Source organism: Camelus dromedarius, chromosome 9 (assembly GCF_036321535.1).
Source record: "Camelus dromedarius isolate mCamDro1 chromosome 9, mCamDro1.pat, whole genome shotgun sequence".
Lineage (NCBI taxonomy): Eukaryota > Metazoa > Chordata > Mammalia > Artiodactyla > Camelidae > Camelus > Camelus dromedarius.
In genome coordinates this window covers 60,698,109-60,715,989 of record NC_087444.1, presented here as the reverse complement: position 1 = coordinate 60,715,989, position 17,881 = coordinate 60,698,109, and positions in this window count along the sequence as shown.

Genomic DNA, 17,881 nt, shown 5'->3' with positions numbered 1-17,881 from the left:
TCCATCACCAAATGCTGTAATTGATGAAGGTCTTCCTCCTGAGAAATTGATTATTACTTTTTTCCTTACCTGGTAACAATCATACCAATAAAAAAAAATGTAACCTCAAGTATAGAAACATACCAACACTGTGTTTCCTAGAGAAAGCAAATTTCACCTAATGAATGAAACTTCCTTACGCAGATCTATAAGCAGTGCTTTCATATTTTTCCAATTTGTCTTTCTCGGTCTTGTTTCACTTTCTCCTCCATGATACAAGTGGCCAAGAGGTACCATTGCCCATTATTTACATGCAAACCAGGACTCCGGGGTTATCGTCATCTATTTTCTGCAGGAAATGAGGTCGGTGTTCTCGTTTGCCAGCTGCATATATTATTGACCTGGTGGACCTCCCAGCCCTAAGGGCTTCATGGTCTGCCCTCCCTGTAAATGTGCTCTGGGCACTGTAGCAACATATACCATATATCATCATAATGTAAAAACAACTTCAGGGACTGAAGAATTACTTTCCCTGGCTTTCCTCTAATTCCTCCTGACTGTGAGGGCCTGGAGCTTGGCACAAGCATGCCCAAGAGGATCAGTGAGAGACAGAGGCAAGGCAAAAGGAATCCCATTTTACAGGTGGCGAAAGCAAGCCTCTAAAATTGGGATAACCCCCTCCAGAGAGGTGAACAACCTGCCTCGCTAGACCTTTTCAGGGTCCACAGATTTTTTCTTTCCCTTTTTAAAATTTACAAGTAGTAAACGATGTGCAATGTAGGGTGCTCCTTCATTGCGGTTTTTATCTTTCACCAAGTGAAAATCATCTTTCTTTTTTCAAATACAAGATAATACGTGATCATGAGAGAAAAATCAGAAAATACAGCAAAGCGGAAAAAACTTGAGGAAATCCATAACTCTGTACACGGAGGAAAAAGATACTTATCCTTTCTATGTAAGTCCTTCAATATCCCTTTATTTCATTCATTCATTCATTTTACAGAGGTGTTTTGAGCTACTAAAATGTGCCAGGTGCTATGCAGGTGTTAGATACAAAGTCATCAAAATATGGTTCCTGCCCTACAAGAGGTGAACCTAGTGGAGACGAGAACTAAACAAGCAGTTCCACTGAAAGCTTTTCTATGTAAACAGGTATCCATGTTCACAGACATATTCTGTACAAAAACCAGAATCACATCATAAATGCTATTCACCTGATTTTTGGCCTAATATACCATAAAAAAATCATGTCAGTAGAATCATTTCAGAACAACAACAAAACTCTAAAACTAAACCTAACAAGAATTGTGCAAAACCTACACAGAGAAAGCCAAACAATCTTTGCTGAAGATTATTAAAATAAGGAATTCTATAAACCATGTGCAGTGACTCAATGCTGTCAGACTATGATTCTCTACAAATTAATCTACGTATTTGATGTAATCCCAAACAAAAATCCACATAGATTTTGTTATGAACTTGTTAATATTCTCAAGTTCATCTGGAAGTGTAAATGCCAAGAAAAAAAATTGTATTAAGAGCAATGGGGAATACTTTCCCTGCAAATACCAAAATATGGTTTAAGTCATCAGCAGTCAAACAACATAGTATTGACATAAGACTATGAGAGATCAGTGGACTAGGACAGACATTCTAGAAACAACTCCTAAATAAAATTTAGTTTTAATCTGGCATTTCAAATTAAAGAAGAAATAGTAATGGGGTATTGGATGAACACTGCTGGAATAATTACCTATTGTTTTGAAAAAGAATCTTATATTTAACTCAAAATAATAACCCAAAACTAAAGTAAGATGATTTAAAGACTCAAAACAATAAAAAGCTTTATAAACATAATAGAAGAAAATATGATAAAAATTAATACTTTTTGGATAGGAAAAGCATTCTTAGGCAAATCTAGTAGACATAAAGAAAAAAATTAACAGATTTAACTGTGCATTAAACTTCTCTGCAGCAAAGCTTTAAAAAAAGCCTTAGAATGAAAATATTTGCAATATTTTTAACAGATTAAAGATTTATATGCAGAATATATAAGAATCTCCTACAAATAAACAGAAAAAGACAAAATACTTATTATAAAAGCAAGGTAGGGGTGGATATCACTCAGTGGTAGGGTGCATGCTTAGTATGCTCGAGGTCCTAGGTTCAATCCCCAGGATCTCCATTTAAAAAAAAACCTAATTACACCCCCTGCCCCAAAACACAAAACCAACCAACCAACAAATAAAAGCAAGCAAAGAACATGAAGGAGCAGTTCAGAGAAGAAGAAATATAAATGGTCAATGTGTATATGGAAAATTACTAAACCTCTCTAATGCTAAATAAATATTAAATTTCACTCATTAGATTGATGAAAATTAAATATTTTAACCTTTAGTTTTGGAAACTGCGAGGAAAAATAGATGCTTATAAACTGCTGATTGGGAACATGAATCAGCATAGTTTTAGTTAGCGTAATTTAGGAATATTATTTACAATTTTTAAATGCGCAAACTGTAGCAGTCAGCTGTAGCTGCTTAAGAATCACCCCCAAAACTCAGTTCCTCGAAACAATCACCTGTTATCACTCCTGTATCTATGGGTTGGCTGGAAACTGGCTGACCTGCATAAGGCTCTTCTGAACGTCTCTGCTTTAAGTTTCAAGGCCACTAGACTGGGCTCTTAACTGTGGGTTGGGCTCATGTCTGCTCCACGGGTGTTTATTAGAATAAATTAGAATTCTTTGAAAATCAGCAAAATTGATAAACATCTACTAGACTGATCAAGATAAAAAGAGATAAATGGACAAATACCTTGAAGAATACAACTTGCACAATTACAAACACAAAATTAACACAAGATGTAACAAAATCTGAATAGTCCTGCACATCTATTAATAACATTGACTAGGTACTTAAAACCTTTCGACAGAGAAAACTCCAGGCCCAAATGGCTTTACTGGTGAATTCCATTACACTTTCAAGAAAAAAACGGCACCAATTTAACACAAACCCTTTCACAAAATATAGAAAGAGGTTAACATTTTCCAACTAATTTTTATAAAGTCAACAAAATCTAATGCCAAAATTTGACAATTTCGTGGGGTTGTCCCCACAAACACTCATATACAAGGGTTCACGGTTTATGCATAATAGTAAAAAAAAAAAGAAACTGTAAACAACATGAATGACAAAACAAAATAAGTGAACTAATGAACAAAATGTGGTGTAGCCACGCAAAGGAAAACTACTTGCTAATAAATCCAAACAAACCACGTGGAAAAGTATCAAAATAATTATGCAGAGTGAAAGACACCAGACACAAAGGAATGCATAGTTCCACACGTATAAAATCTAGAAAATGCAAACTAATCTTTGGTAACAGAAAGTAGATCATCGGTTGCTGGGGCCAGAAGCAGAGGGAGGGAGCGACTGCACCGGACATGAGCAAACTCTTGGGGATGATGGAAATATTCTGTATCTCGATGTGGTGCTGTTTTCAGGGGTACAGGCACCTGCCAAACTCATCAAAGTGTTCACTTCCAATGGGCACAGTTTTTTTTTTTTTGGTATGGAAATTGCACCTTAATTAAGTTGGTGAAGAAATAGGATTCAAGGCGGGGTGTATAACTCAAGTGGTAGAGCGCATGCTTAGCATGCAGAAGGTCCTGGGCGCAATCCCCAATACTATTTAAAAAAAAAAAAAAGCCTAATAAATAAATAAATAGACCTAATGACCTCTGCTCTAAAAAATAAAATTAAATTAAAATTTAAAAATAAATAAAAATAAGAAATAGAATTCAGAGGCACTGAGGGATGCCTTTGAGGAGTTTTTCAAGAAATTCATAAAAAATTAGAATGAGTTTCTCCTCACTTTGACAGCACTTACGTTGAATTTACAGATAAATCCAAGGGAAATGGCCATAATCTCAACAGCAAGTTTTTCCATTTTCTATGCTTTTCCTATGCTCTGGGATAGTCGAAGCAGGACCTTGGTCCTTAAGGATTTGATATGTTCACCCATAAAATAATCTAGGCTGGGTGCCAGTGGAAAGGGTGGTGGATGGCAGATTTGCTTTCACTGTTAAAAACAAGGATGGAGTTTGGTTTTATACACCAGTTATTCGCAGTCACTGTGTAGCTTTTTACCACTTTCTGAATCATCTCAAGTTTAGTGGTCTCCACTCAGTTTTAGGTTATGCATTCTTTGCAGTCAAAAATTTTCTAGCACAAACTTTTCAGCGAGTGCTGGGGAGGGCCACCGTCTCTGAATTCCCCTACAGCTGTGCAGGATGCTCCTACACAAGCATCAGCTTCCCCCACCTGCACCGGCTCCTGTCTGCTTTTTAGACTAAAGGCTTTTCCCACACCACGGAAGCTTCCTTAGCCAGCTTGTGGGATTGCCTAAAGTTAACATCCCAAGGGCAACTGCCACCTAATGAAGGAAAACAGGTAGGTATCCCAGTGGAGAACATCCCGGGTCCCCCATCCCTCGATGGGACAATTTGAACATTCTACATGATACGTCAGCTGGCCTCTGAGGGAGTGGGGTAAGCCCTCACTTATGTCCCCTCTCTGTCTCCCCCTTTCCCTCCCTCTTGTTTCCCAGAAATCACCTCTCAAATAAATGACCGGCACCCAAACCCTTGTCTCGGGGTCTGCTGTCTCCTATGGTATTACTTCACTGTGTTTGTAATAAAACATACACAAAATACACATTTTTAAAGGATAAGATAGAGATAAACAGTATTTAAAATAACTTATTTATTAACAACACAATCTTTTTGCTCTCACCTGACTGTTAATTATGATATTCTTAGTAAGTGGCAATGTGATTAAATGTGCTTCATTTATTTTTTAAAATCTTGATTAACACTTTGGGATGCAGCAATTTGGAAGCCTGGTTCTGAGTTCATTTTATCTTGATACTTGGTTTAATGGTTTTGATAACTAATAAGGCACTTCAGAAAGTCACGCGGATCCGAATGGAGAACAGGCATCACTAAGTCAGGTGCTTACTTGCCAGTTTTATCCACCAACCGTGCAGGTTCTGTTCCAGTCTGGTCAGCAATGCTGGTCTTCCCCACGTCGGTCAGTGTGCCTGCTCACCAACTGGAAAGAGTTGCCTTTTTTATGTTTTCAACTAACAGAATGAAAACCCATGGAAACTGTGCATTTCAGAAGACTTTAAGTCTCCTTAAACAGGTGTACGTATTCGTCAAAACTCATCAACTTTAAACTTTAAAATGGGTGCCATTTAAGGCGACCTGATAACTGCTTTCAGTTAATGGAAAAGTTTAGGTAAGTTGCTGGCGTCTTGATGGCTAACAAGTAAGTTTCAGGATGTGCTCAGGGAAATCCTCGGGGGCCAGAGCTTCCAGCAAAAATTCAGACAATCACCTAGATGTTTCTTTCGTCTTGAGTGAAGCAGAGCTTTTCTGCTTTTGAGCCTGGGAGGCCTTGCAAAGCAGAGATAAGGCTGGGCCTTTGGAGAGCTTAGGGCAGAAATAAATCATCTGTCAGGTGTGTGTCTCTGACACAGAAGCTTCCTTTCTGTGGTGTCAGCCTGACCTGACCCTGGGCCCTGTCTCCCCATCCTGGGTCTGCCAAGGCCCTCGAGTAGGAGAGGCCAGATCCCTGGGCTGCCTTGTGAGTGATGGAGGCTTGCCGAGAGAAGGCAGGAAGTGATGCTGGAGCACCATCGTTACAGTGCAGGCTCTCCAGCCGCACCAGATGCAGCTCTGAAGATGGCTCATATGCTCCCCCACCTCCACCACCTTCTCCCTGTAGCCTCCTGGCCGGGAGAAGTGAGCCTGCCTTGGGAAAACGGGGGCTGCTCCAGCTTCAGGAGAAACTCCCCTTGACTTGAAATGGTACCCTGGTCTCATCTGTTCTTCTTGACAAAAATGAAAAGCATCATCCTAGACCTGATGGCTTGCAGGAGGAAGACTGTGGTCCACCCATCAGCTTGGCCCTTACAAGGCTGCAGGAGCTAGTCTGTGTTGTCTGAACCTCATGGGTTAGTCATGATTATGTCCATTTCACAGATAAGGACACGGAAGCTATGTTCCTTGCCTGAAACGCACAGCAGCTGTGCCTCCTACAGGAGCCCAAATATGAGAGACAGGAGGACCGGAATAATGTGATGATAGGATGGGTTAAAAATGGCCTGAAGAGGCACACGGGACACCTAGCAACTGGGAAGACACAAATTAATCGACCATGAACTGCTACTTCACACCCATGAGATAAGAAAAACATTTAAGTCCAATAACACCAAACATTGGAGAGGATGTGGAGAAACGCTCACATTATGGTGGAAATGTACTTCTGGCAACAGAGAGCAAGTTGAAGACGCTACTGCACCTCTGGGTGCACACCCTAGAGATGCCTACACGTGTGCCCAAGGAGACACCTAGGACCGTCACTAACTGAAAATCTAAATGCCTATTATTAGGCAATGGATATATTGCATTATCTTGTCTTCTATTTTTTGCTTCTTTAAAAAAAAATTTTGAGGCAGAAATGACAAAAATGTTACCTGGTACTTATTTTGCATTACTATCCGATTTTTTAAATTATTCAAAAGCACATGTGGTGCTCTACAGAAGTCCGGCTTAGCCTGATTGGAATTGTACCAGCAGCCCAGGAATGTCAACCACATGCTGACTCAAAGCTAGATCTCAACTACAGCCTGCTTTGGGAACCTGAGACTGGGGTCCCAGAGCCTCAGGAAAGTTTTCAGATTCTGGAGCTGTCTCACCAACCAACCTATCGTGTTGGTGCCTGAGGCTTAAAGGGACGCTGGCTCCTTGCCTGCCCTTGGGGGCTCATGGTATGAGTGGGGACCTGAGCCACAGACCTGTACCAGGTCAAGGACACCACCTTCTCCCTGGCAATTAGAAGGGCAGGGCCTGAACACCATTCCCACTTCCCATGAGGGGTCCCATGGCCTTGCTGCAAATTCTGTTGCTCATGCCTGGCTGAGCTTCTGCTAAAATCTTGGTTTTAACTCTGTATCTGGAGTCTAGGTCTGTCTCTCCTGCTGCCTCCACCCAAACGTGGATGCAGCCTCTGCACCTCAAGTTTCCCTTTTCATTCTAAGGCACAGAAAGCCAAGGTCATGAGAGGTCCACAAGAACAGCCCCTCAGGCTTCAAAACAGGCAGAGAACCAAATGAGCTGGGAGGAACCAAGGCAGCAATCATGGAGGAAGTGGCAGCGGAGCTGGGCCTTGCAGAAGGAAATGACAAAGTGATGTGGCATTCCACAGGGTGTAAAAGGTTTTGGGGGACTAGCAAATGGAGGGGTGCAGCTGGAGCAGTGGAATGAAGGCTGCCCAGGTACACTGGGGACAGACCATGAAGAGCCACCAATGCCAGGCAAGAAGGGCATTCTTGCCAGAATGAGCTTGTGTCTTTGGTACTAGTCTGGCATGTCAGTTTGCTAGAATGTATCAGCCCCTGTGCATCTGGTACCATGCATCAAGCCACATGCTGGGCATGGACCCCAGGCTGATGCTCAACACGTCTACACCACCCTCCCATCCTGCAGGCAACCACATTGGCTCCACCTCCCTCACTGATGGCCAGGGCACGCAGGTGAAGATGCAGCCCTGTCAGTCCTTCAAGAACCATGCCGATTCCTCTCCAGCCCCTCACCTCCCATTGTCCAAGCTGCAGAAGCCAAAAGGCTGTATCCCACTCATGAAACCACATGCTGCCTCATCCTTAGATTGTCTCAGAGATTCCAGATGACACACCTTCCATCTCTCTCCTTTGCCTATTAGCTATGACTCTTTTCATTGCAAGTGACAGAAAACACAACTCCAACTGGCTAAAGGGGGAAAGAAAAGAGAGGAGACCTATTGGTTCAGGTAACTGAAAAGTCCCAGGCACATCTGGATTCGGGAGCTCAACTGATGTCCTAAGGACTTGTTGTCTCCTCTGTGTGGACTTCAGTCTCTCCTTGAGGCAGGTTATCTCCATATTGTGGCCTTGGCCTCTCCTCCCAAGACACCCCAACAGAAAGCGGCTTCTCTTTCCTTACATTTCCAGCAAAACCTCCAGGATTACACTTTAGCCATGTTCCACCTTTGAGCCAATCGCAAGGACTGGAGGGTGGAGTGCACTGTTGGCAGGCCTGGGTCACATGCTCACTGTGCGTCCAGGAGTGGAGCAGCCCCCTTAAAGCCTTAGAGACAGTGAGTTGGGGCAGAGAGGTTCTTCAAAGAAAACTGGAGGTGCCATTACCTGAAGCAGGTGCATGCATGATGTGCGGGGAAAAGCAACGCAATTTCTGCTTCATTTCTGTGCTCCCCAAGCTCAGGGGGGTCCAGCATGGAGCTTGGGACACATTCATACCCGGTAAATGTTTATTGGGTGGATGGATGGATGCATGAATGCATGGATGGATGGGCAAGAAGGACAGTGTCTCCTCTTTCCTCTAGCTCCCGACTTGGGACGTTTGGCCAGAGCTAGGCCCAACATTACAGGTCCACTCTCTCCCTAAGAGCTGAGATTCCGGCATCCATGGTGGAAGTGCAGTGTCCTGGAACAAGGGCTGGAGAGGGAAAAAAGGGGGGTCTGGACTGGAACACCAAAACAGGACCAAGGCCAGGAAAGTGAACCATGAGGCCTGACAATTAAGGGGAGCCTTGGGAGCTACCCTGTGGTGAAATCACCGTTCAGGCATGTGCAGATGCTCGAGTCTGCGACTGTGAAGCCAGAGGCGACTGGCTTGAAATGAAGCAGGGAGTGGACTCTGCAGGGGAAATGCCCAGAGCCAGAGCTGCCTACCTGCTTTGGCCCAGCTCCCAGGCCTGCAATATTCCACCAAGATTCCTCGCAGCCCACGGCCTGGGACTCCCATGGGCCCCTTAGCCCTGTTTCCTGAAGTCTTATCTAAGGAAGGAGGAGGAAGTTCACCAGGCAGCGACCCCATGCCTTGCCTGGCCTACACCATGGACAGCAAATCCCTAAGACCCGGAAAACTCCATCCACCCCTCCATCACACTTCTGCGGGCTGGAGACCCCAGACCTACCTTTCCACCAGGCCTTGAAAAAGTCAGAAAACAAAAGACCAAAAAAAAAAAAAAAAAAAAAAAAAACCCCAAAAACTCTGGATGCAAGAGTGAAATCCTGGGTCATGAATATGGTAAGTCATCTTATTAGAATTTGCTGATTGATTGATTATAGACTCTAATCTCCTAAATTCAAATGTGCCAGAAGAATATGTGAAAAGTTGCGAATTTCTAGTCAAATATTACAGGACACTGCCTAACTTGTTTTTTTTAAAGTGACTTATTCAATAATTTTTGGCTTTAAATTCTATACGAATATGTCATCCATATCCCATACATTTAATATTTTAACAATTTTACACCGTATCTACGGTACTTTGGTACCTGACTTGTATATTTATGTGACTATTGTTAGAAGTGACTAATTGGGTTTGATTAGCTCCGTCATTAATATTCTGTCCATAATTTAACATGCTTCAATAAAATACCCTAAAGCAGTGTAATGATTAGATTTCAGGAATATGTGTTTTGCAATTAAGTTCCTCTTGATTTTGATATGCAGATGAAGAAATGGTGGTCTCATTTTTAAAAAAACTGCCCTTATTAACTCAGCAGTATACTCTGAAGATTAGGTAAGAAATCCAAGATTTTCTCTTTGTATATGCTAGTTAAAATGTATTTCAATCAAGCCTATGTGGGCAAATCAGATTTGATTAGTTTAAGTTCACAGTCATTCTATCTAAATGAATAATGTGTCACCTAACATTGCAAAAATTTGATTAATAGTTTATCAGTTAATTAAAAACGGGGTTTAATTTTTCTTTTTTAGGAAAATGCAAGGTAGATATTCCTTGTGTTCATCACAAATGCAAATTATTTCAGCTTGAATCTATTGTTCCTTTTTTGCTTCTTAGCCAACTGGCAAGAAAAATAAAGCTCTTAGAAACATCCTGGGAGGGTGGAGTAGAGAAACTTTCTTTGCTCCCATCAAGCGGCTGTTGCTTGTGTCCTGGCTGCAAAGAGCTCGCTGTGGAGTTGCTTCCCACCTTATCTTCTCCAGGCATCTCCCCTCCTTGCCTTATCCTTCTCTCCCACCACCTGTTCCCCCTGCAACCTTTGGCCACAAGACTTTTCCAGATGACAACTTTTGTCACCCTGTTTGGTTTAGTTATCTGTGGGGCAGGAGCCAGAGAACCAAAGGAACACAGAGCTGAAGGAGACCCCCAGCTCACCCCCATCCTCCGTGGGGCTGATGACCCAGGACAGTGGATTCAGCACTGAAAGGCCGCTGGGCAGATTGAGCAAAGGGGTGGTTCTTTGTGTGCTGTTGTAGGGTGGCATCGCGAGGCAGGGAAGGGAAGGAAGCAGTTCCAGAGCATGTGAAGGAGCAGGTTTGCTGCAGGCAGCCTCATTGCTGGGACCAGGAACACAGCACATACCTGGCCTCGGCCCATCCCAGGGCGAGGGAGCTGGGCAATTTATCCACGATGTCTCTTGTCATTGACTGAAGGCTGTTCTCCAGCACCTTAATTCCTGGCACTTCCCACCTGTCCTGAACACAGGCAGAGCAGACCCCCACGGCGGGAGCTGGTCCCCCAGCAGAGTGCCCGTCACTTGTTCAGTTGTGCCTAAGGGAAGGTGAATGTTGCAGGAGCAGGGGCAGGGGATCCATGGAGCCTCCCACGCTGGGTCCTGCGCTATCCGCAATCCTAAGTTCATTCTTCGCTTTGGGAGGACTTGTCATGCTCAGTGTTTATCGAGAACAACAGATGCTTGTCAGGAACAACCCTGCCCCAGGCACAACTGCCGGTGCTGTGGCTAAAACAGTGAACAAGTCCAACCAGCTCACTACCTTCAGTCTTGCAGTTCAGGGGCAGGTGACTGACACAGATATGCCAGTTGTGGGAAGGGTGGTCAGGGAGGGCTTCTCAGGGGAGGTGACCTTGAGTTGAGACTTAAAGGATAAGAAGCAACCTGGGGGCTCTGGGAGCACCATTCCAGGCATTGAGGAGAGCAAGAGTCAAGGCTCCAGGGGCAGGAATAAGTCTGGTGCGTGAGGGTAGAGGGAAAATCCATGGCAAGAGTGTGGGGAGTGAGGGAAGGGGAGTGGAAGTGATGCTGGGAAGGCAGGCAGGGACCAGATCATGGAGGCTCTCAGCCTGGCCAGCCCCTCAGGGTCATGGCAGCGCTCTCAGCACAGTGAAATCAGTTAAGCCCCTTGAATAACCGCATCACGGCGAGCATTCAAACGACTCTGCTGACAATGCCAGCTCCCTGGGAGTGAACGGGGCCAGGGAGACCATGGAACCGCGGTCCAGCGCTCCTGTTTTAACATAGAGCCCTTCTGACCCCATACACGTAAAAAGAGGGGAGTGTTGTGGCAAGGGCGGGAGCCATGACACCCCCAGCAGGGACTTGGCCCCTAGCTGTGCTTGGTTAAAGCAGGCTGGATTTGGAGCTATATCCTGCTGGATCTGACCCACAGCTTCACTGCTGTTCTGGAGAGGATCTGGGGATCTGGCCACCTGCTGCTCGTCTTCCCAAGCTGGCATTTCTGCTGTGGCTGCACTGGAGAGCAACCTCTCTGGACCTTAATCCTCTGCTCAGGACCCTTCCAGAAGAAGCCCCTGGCTGGGGTTTAGATTCTGCCGTCGGGCGTTCTGGAGTGGGGCAAGGAACAGGTGCCAGCATTGTAAAGACCATCCCAAGGTGACAGTCATGCACAGCCAGCATTGAGAAACCCAGGAGCTGGGGGAGGGTCTCGAAGGAAGGTGAGAACTAGATTCTGACCCTGCCTGCCAGGTGCTTCCTGGCTGGTTGCTAGAGTCCCAGGTAAGGCAGGCCACTCAGGCCACAAGGAGTCAAGAAGAGAGCTAACCAGGAAGCAGGTTTAGAAGCTGGAGCTTCCTGCCACCACAGGAGCCATGCATTGCCTAGATTTATAAAGCCCGATACCTGCCACCAAATCCCAGGGAGCACGGGGACATGCCAAGAGTTGAAATTTTCAGAGTTGTTTAAGCCTCAAGTTGCCTCAAACCATCCTCCGCCAGCTCTTAGAGAACCCTAGGGCCATCAGGGAGGAGGGGATTCTTTCCAAGGAGGCCAGTCCAGCAACAAGGCCCTGGCCACCTCCCCCTGGCCATCCTGCTTCTTCACTGCGGCCACCCAGGCCAGTCACTGAGAGCTCCAAGGAGCAGCAGGTGCCCAGCTGCACAGCAGCCATCCTCTGCCCCCGCACCCCTACCCCCAGCCCTTCGTCTCTGCTGCTGTCTAGGTGGGAGTCGGGGTTATTTCTGCCCCTTCTACCTTCCCCCTAAACGCCTCCAGCCGGGACAAGGGGAAGGAGTCAGCCCAGGCCACTTGCTCTGATGGACATCAAGTGCAGACTGTTGTCATTGGGTCCAGTGTGGGTCTCCAGGGAGTCTCTGTGTGTGTCTATTTAAAAGCTTAAAAGCAATAACTTGCTTTATGCAAATATATTCAGTTTATCTTGATTTATATAAACTTGCTTTGGCATTTTTTCACTATTTAATACACTGGAAGCTTCAAAAAGTGGAATTGACTCAGGCTTCTCCTAACCATGGGGAAGCCAGGTCTTGAGGTCAGGGGCTGGGCCCTGGAGAAGACTCTTTGGGTCAGAAGAGGGCCCTGAGTGTCCAGGGCTGCTTGGAGGAGACAGTGACTGAGGCCAGCAAAATGGAGTGCCTGGCAGCAGGCAGCAGCACTTTGCATGGACCAGCAACTTATATGAGCTCATCTAATCCTCACAAAAAACCCGATGAGGTCAGGACTATTCATATTTCCCCCAGATGAGGAGATTGAGGCACAGAGGGGTTAAGTAGCTCCCTGAAGGTCACACAGCTAGCGATGGGCAGTAGCAAGACAAGCGCAGGCAACCAGTTCCAGCGCCCACATGCTTATCCTTGCTGCTCTCCCACCTCCCAAGTCACAGCAATGGCCCCTGCATTTATCCAGCCCTCTGCAGAGATCTTCACATCCGGAAGGCAGGAAAGGTCTATTGTTCCCATTTCATTGATGAACAAACAGAGGTAAAGAGACTTTCCAGCAGCTCTGGGTAAGTAAGTGGTAAGGCCAGACCTGGTCCCTGTCTAGGGTGCCTGTGCCCCAGCCCCGTGATCCCGGCCCTTGTGAGTACACCTCAGTGTCCAGCATGCGGCAAAGGCCCAAACACATTCAGGGGCCGGACGCCCCTGCTGCTGGGAAGATGAGAGGAGAGAAATTGTCAGTGTTTTCCTTTTTCCTGTTTTTTAAAGAGCACTGTCTAAAAACCCACTGGAATGAACTCCAAAGACAGCATCTTTTAGGCAAGTTTAGAAAGGACTCTAAGCATTTTGAAAATCAGGACCCCATGGGGTGCAGTGTATGTGAATGTGTGTTCATGGTTGTGTTTTTCAGAGTCAGTTTTCTGGTCTAAAACCAATACCAAGAGCTAACCCCAAATGCCAGTGCTTAGATGTTTAGCATTTGGACTATTCATGCTTCAAAAGGAACTATGTTGGAAAATGGCAGACTGGACTAGTTTATCTTTGGGGGCTGGGACTGGATCAATGTCAGAATTGCCAGATTTAGAATCTGAACTCCAGCCCTCAGCTCCGGGACCCTGGTGAGCGGCAGAGAGCCAGCTCCTGTTAGCAGCACTAGATAACGAAGCCTTTATCTGGCATCTCGAGTTCCCAGTGCCACACGTTTCCAGGAGCAGAGCTGCACCTGGGAATCACTAATGTCCCATCTTCTGAACAGCACGGGGGCTAAGGGATGGCGAGGAGGCCCTGCAGTCTCTAGGCTGCTTAAAGAAGGGCCACACTCGAAAATGAGGGCCAGGAGGAGGCTGTGTGTGAGCATCTGATGGGGCCGTTAGTCCTGTATCTGTGGCTTCAGCCTCCCTCTCCCGGCTGCCTGGCCGCCCCTCCTCCCTGCCGGCAGGGCAAGTGCTGCCGGGGCAGGGGTGGCAGGGATTTCGGGGGAAGTTAGCAAAACGGCTTGGTACTTCCACATAGGTCAACTGAACTCCTGTTAGTCGTTTACACAGCATCCAACAGATACCTGTTGAGTGCACGGACCCAGTGCTGAGCCCTGGGTGGGGAGGTGGGGAGCCGGGAGCACCTAGAGGCATCAGGTCCCTCCCCTCCAAGAAGCATACAAGGCGGGGAGGGCAGGGAGCCCACACTCGGCTGGCTGACGCTGGCACCAGAGCAGGGAGCTGAGAGGCCTCTGAGGAGCCCTCTGCCCAGGGCTTGGGGTGGTGGCCTCTCTGTGGCAGAGAATCCCTCATCACCAGCCAGGTGTCGCCCAAGAGTACTTACTAAGCCCATTTCTCAGGGGCAGGAAGTGCGTTTGGGAGAAGTCAGGGGACTTGTCCCCCGACTTTCCACTAGTGGGTCAGCTGGGGCTCAGAGCCACCCATGCCCTACCCCTCTCCTCCAGGCGAACTGGCCCCCAGTTTGGGGCTCCTGGGGCTGGCTGTAGGTCGTGAATAACACAGGGACACTGAGATGGCTCTGGGGAGGAAAACATCACCCCTTTGCTGGATGGAATCATGCTGGGCCGGTGCCAAATAGTTCATGGGGCTCCCCCTTCCAGCCCACCCACCCCAGACCTGAAACTGGGCATCGGAGACTTTGACATTATGTAGCTGCCGCCTACACTCTCACAGCCACTTCCTGCAGGTGAGGAGCCTGGTCTGGAACCAGCCATGCAGCCCAGCCCTGGGCCAAGCAACGTGGGACAGGAGAGAAGCGTCAGAGCTCGTCTCCATCCCAGGGAACTGACTTTCTGCTCAGGAAGTGGGGATCAGAGGGCAAAGCAGGGGTGAACGGGACCAAGCAGTGGACAGAAGTCCCCATTCTCTCATTTCTACATTTCTCTTTAATTCGCTGAGTTTCAGCCACAAGAGTCTGTCCAGTGAACACTCCTGCCCAGCAGCTTTTGCCTTCTTCTCAGAGCCCTGGTCTGCACATAGGACACACGGCCACCTCACACCATAGTTCTGGAGGCCTGGACCCCCCGCCCCATCCCATCTCACCCAACCAGAAGCCGAGCCTCCTGGGGTCAGCTTCTGGGCTGGTTCTGCTCAGCCGCCCTCCAACACGGGGGCCAGGGCCTGGCCCACTCACACCCACCCACTCCGTCACCTCGTGTTTCTGAGTTAGGTGCTAGCACACTTAAGGGGAAAAATAGTCAAAGTTTCCGTTTTCTGAGAGCTGACAGATTACTGCAGAGACAACAGTGAGTCCAGTAAATAAACAAACACTTAACAGTGATAAAGTGTGATAATTGCTGTGAAGGAAAAGAATGGGGCGCCCTGAGAGAGGAAGACGGTGGAAATTCAAGTCGCACAGGACGTGGTGTCAGGGAAGCCTCTACTCACAAGAGTGCATACATGGTACCTCATAGATGCTCACGGTCTGGAGAGAGTTTTGAAGGCAATGGGAGGAAAAGGGACATGACGAGAGAGGAAAGGGGCCCAAAGTGGGGCAAGGGGATCAGAACAGGAGGAGAGAGGCTGGCATCTGATATTCAAAGCCCCCTCCAAAGACCAGGGACAAATGCCCAGTGTGACAGTGACAAATGTGGTTCTGAAACAAGTCAGGTCGGCCCCGGCATGAACTGCTACTGATACACTGGGTTCTGAGAGCTCAGGTGGGGGCCTCAGTTCATTGGGGCCTCTGTGTCATTTGTGGCCCACTTCTGGGTGTAAAACAGGAAATCAGGGAATTCTAAGGTCCCCTGGGCTGCAGTAACTGTGACCCTGGCCCAGCCCTGAGAGCTGAGAACGCAGCCGGCTGCTGGCCCCTGTGCTCTGGGCACCCAGCTCTGCCTCCTCTGGAGACTGGGGACCCACCATGAGCTGCCTCAGCCGGGGGCAGGAGCATGGTGCGGTGAGACTAGGTGGACATCCTGGGTGAGAGGGTCCCCAGCTCCCCCCACTTAAGGGACACTTAAGGGAGCAGAGAAGGACAATGACTGCAGGCAAAGTCCAGAAGCCCTGGACCCAGGGCTCAAACAGGACTTAGGGTCCCAGACTCTCGCTAGAGGCTCAGCTGTCCTTGGAGTTGGCTTCTGTCTCAAGACTGGTTCTCCCCCAAGTGATGTCAGAAGTGGCCGTAGGCACGGGCTGAGCCTTGCTGGAGAGCAACTCACGAAGCATCCCCTGCCACATCCTGAGGCTGGTTCTGATTGGCCCGGCTTGGCTCCCCTGCTGGGGCACAGGCTAGCTTCACCCAGACTGTACGGACTTCCAGCGAAGGGCGGGTCCTCAAAGGAAAAGCAGGTGCCTCAGACAAAGGAAAAAACAGGGCTGTCTACCACAGCAGGGATGAGAAACGTATTAAGGGAGAAAGGAAAAGTCCCCAGAGGGAAGTGTTAGGGTTCAAGGTCAGAGGGAGGCCCTGACAGGTCACAGAAGGAAGAACATTCGGGTGGTTTTACAGACTGGGGAGTTCTGTGAAGAGGAACCACTGGGCCATTTTCTACTCTGTTCTTTCTCTCTCCTGCAGGTGTCTTTTTCTTAATTACAGCCAGAGAGCACAGGAAAGTGGATGCCAGCGATATTTATTTTCTGCTCTGAGCCCAGCACAGGTAACTCACCAGGGGCATCTTTCTTAATGAGGGAAGAAAAATGTCAGAACAGCGATCAGCCACGATGCACCCAACGGACTTAAAAATAAGCAAAAATAACATGAAAATTCATTTTGCATGAGCTGGCTGTATATATCATCCCTAGATGAGGAGAGGACTTCTTTGTGCTGTGGTAAGACCTGTTACAGGAGATTCCCGCACAAGTGGACATGCCTCGCAGGGGGATGTTCATTCTGGAAGTTAGTTTACTCCACGTAACACCAGAGCTGAAGTTGGGGGCCTAGGTCCACATCGGTTTCTCCTGGTCCTCCTGCTGTCTGAGATCTGCATCCCCAGCCCTTCTCTCTGCTACCTCCTCACCGCCCCCCCAGCCTGGGAGGGCCCACCTCCATTTGAGGTTACACCTTTTAAGGGGGGGTGGGGTGCGGAAGTCTCTTCCACTTAAGTAATAACAACGTCTGTGATCTCAAATCCCCCTGAAGAGAGCCTGGGAGGGAGGGATAGTCGCCCCTATTTCATAGAAGAGGAAACCGGGACTTCCTTGGGCTTATCCACCGTGCTGTGCAACCTCCGCGTCTGTCCGGTCAAGAGCAGACACTAAATCCCTCGTTGCTACTTATACAGCCAGGGTCTGGCCTGGAGCCCATGCACTGTGGTGTGTTCTATCGGACGACTGAGTGAATGGGTGGTAGGGTCGCGCCCCCACCTGGACCGCGTGCTCTGGGCGCTGGCACCCCCGCATCATGCACGCAGGCTGGGCACACAGTAGGAGCTCTGTGGAAGGGCTGGATGGTGGTGAGAGGTGATACAAGGAGCCAGGAACTCCTTGCTAATTCCAGGCCAAAGCAGCAAGAAGGATGAAAGGAAGTGGATGAGGAAGTCCTCGAAGTAATCAAATGAAAGTGATGCTCATTGGCCTCACTTAGAGCAGTTCAGACAGGGAAGGGCTGGGGATCACGTGAAGTCTCCGGGCCCGCCGCTCTCCGTGCTCCAGCAGCAGCAGGCGACAGTGGAAAGAGCCGTTGGGCCCCCCGCAACTGGATCACTTGGGAAAGGTGCATGGTACCCACCCCACCTTCCTCCTTCACAACACAGACAGTGGGGAGGATAGATCTGGAGAAAAACAAAGGGCTGTGTCCGTGAGAGACACAGACGATGGGACAGTGAGACGGGAACGCCGGCCGGCACAAGGAGAGACAGGAGGAGGCTATCGAGGTGGAGAGGTCCCAAGAAAGGGACAGGGAGCTGAATGTCTTCCCTCTGCCCTGTGGACCCCTCTGCAC